The sequence below is a fragment of the Clinocottus analis genome, unplaced genomic scaffold, assembly GCF_023055335.1.
Source record: "Clinocottus analis isolate CAN_PGR_092001 unplaced genomic scaffold, fCliAna1.0.p SCAF_26, whole genome shotgun sequence".
NCBI lineage: Eukaryota > Metazoa > Chordata > Actinopteri > Perciformes > Cottidae > Clinocottus > Clinocottus analis.
In genome coordinates, this window is record NW_027175998.1 from 2,840,402 (window position 1) to 2,842,500 (window position 2,099).

The following is a 2,099-nucleotide window of genomic DNA, read 5'->3' on the forward strand; positions in this document are numbered from 1 at the left end:
AAACCTGCGTTTAAACGACAGAAACCTCAGGGCCACCGCTAGTGCTGCTCTGATGGGGATGTGGTTCGAGGTTAAGAGACACATATAAGCATACGACTTAACATCATAATGGCATTCACATTGCTTTTTGTGACAAATGGAAAGTGCAAAAAACGACAGTACCATAAACATACTTTAGCTGTTGAAGCTATTGCGCATAGTATTTTACAAAGGGGGGAAGAAAGAAAGAAAAACAAGTGTTCAATCACATCTTGACTTTAATGTATAAAAGACCAATAACAGCATGTTACAGCAGCATATATTGGACATACATAATTCATACTGTAAAAGAGGAGAAGCATTATATTGTGATACAAAAAGAGGAGATGTATCATTTCTCACCAGCCAACATTTTATTATACCCTTTCATCTTAAGACACGGTACAAAAAGAAATGCACAATAACATGTGGTAGATTTAGTGGGCACATAATATACAGCATAATACAATACGACTACATACATATATATTTAATTATGTACATAATATACACACAATACATGGTTTGGTTTGGAATGTCTCTTTGTTTTTAACCTCTGACTGAAATCAAACTCTCTGACTGCCTTTACACAGCGGAGGTGACACACTTCTGCTGCTCCGCACTAAAGAGAATTACTCTTCTCAATAAACAGCGGGCTGGTTTGAAGGGGGAAGAAAATAGAATAATGCAGCCGTGCATTAGGCTTAAATCAACATCAGTTCAGCGGCGGGGATTCGCTCGCCCTGCGCTGACTCTGCTTTGTAGATGTCATGCCGGCAGATCTGGGAGGCTTTTCAATCCTCACTGGCTCCCAGGGCACTTGGCTTTCAGCTGTGTGGTTAAGTGTGAGTGTGTGCGAGTGATTGTGCGTCTGTGATATGACTGTGTGTGTGTGTGTGTTTGTGAAGCGCATCCTGGGGGCTACATTAGCTCTAGATCTGTCAGTTCAGACAGGATGCCTGCTTTGCCTCTCATTGTCAGGAGTTTACTTCCTGTATACTAAACACAGACACAGACACACACACACACACACACACACAGATAAGAGAAGCCACACCAGGGAAATATACACAATTAGGTACATGCTGTTAGATGATTGTGGCGTGTGTCTGTACTGAACCTGTCCGCATCTTTGTGTTCTTGTGGTTTCTCGACATGTAAGTTTACGCAAACACGGCAACACATATGAGCACATGAGGTTGTTTCACGTGTTACATTTTCACAATCATGTCCCATAATTTGTCTGCAACGCCGTCAAATCTAACAACACTTTGAACTCGACATCAAACAAAACGTTGGCACCGGCTGAGTCGACCATATTAAATTCATGGCCTCATTATATGGTCTGTTGTTCATTTTTTGGCCGGGTATTCAATTCTGCTCTAAAAAGTAGTGATGCGTGTCTTTGTGTATATGTATATTTGTGTCCGTGTGTGTGGTGATGAAATGGAAAAATGGGGACGAAAAGAAGACAGCAGGGAATTGAAAATACGGAGAGGTGAAGATTCTCATTTGAGATACGAAAAAAATATACTACTTGCAATCTCTGAACACCTGTGTAAACACACACACACACACACACACACACACACACACACACACACACACACACACACACACACACACACACACACACACACACACACACACACACACACACACACACACACACACACACACACACACACACACACACACACACACACACACACACACACAGTGAAAACAGTGGAAAAGTAGCAGGTGGGACAGAAATGCCCCGGTGTAAAACCAAGCCTGTAAATCGCTGGCCCTGTGTGCTGTGAGACATTTAAAACCATGATTACATTATTATTCCTCGTTATAAAACAGAGTTAGTGCTGCTGCTTAATGGATCACAATTATGTGAACCATTAAGCAGAATGTGAAAGTAAAAAAAACAAAAAACAGAGGCAAAAGCAAAAAAGTTGGATAATTTGCCAATGCAGCTTGTATAAAAGCTCCAATAAATTGCACCTCACAGTGTATTGTGTGCTTCAGATGTGAGCTGATGCAACATAGGAGACACACACACACACACACACATATTAAGATAAAAGCGT

General features: G+C 41.2%; 1 protein-coding gene across 2 annotated transcripts in view; it reads right to left on the reverse strand.

Annotated features, from left to right (window-relative positions):
• Positions 1-287: 287 nt before the first annotated feature.
• The window catches only part of klhl5 (kelch-like family member 5), a 52,053-nt gene continuing 50,241 nt past the window's right edge, over positions 288-2,099 (reverse strand). For both annotated transcript variants that reach the window (XM_068591887.1, XM_068591884.1), the window contains one exon: positions 288-2,099. This exon is cut by the window's right edge and continues 794 nt beyond it. The gene's annotated coding sequence lies outside the window, so the exon portion shown is untranslated.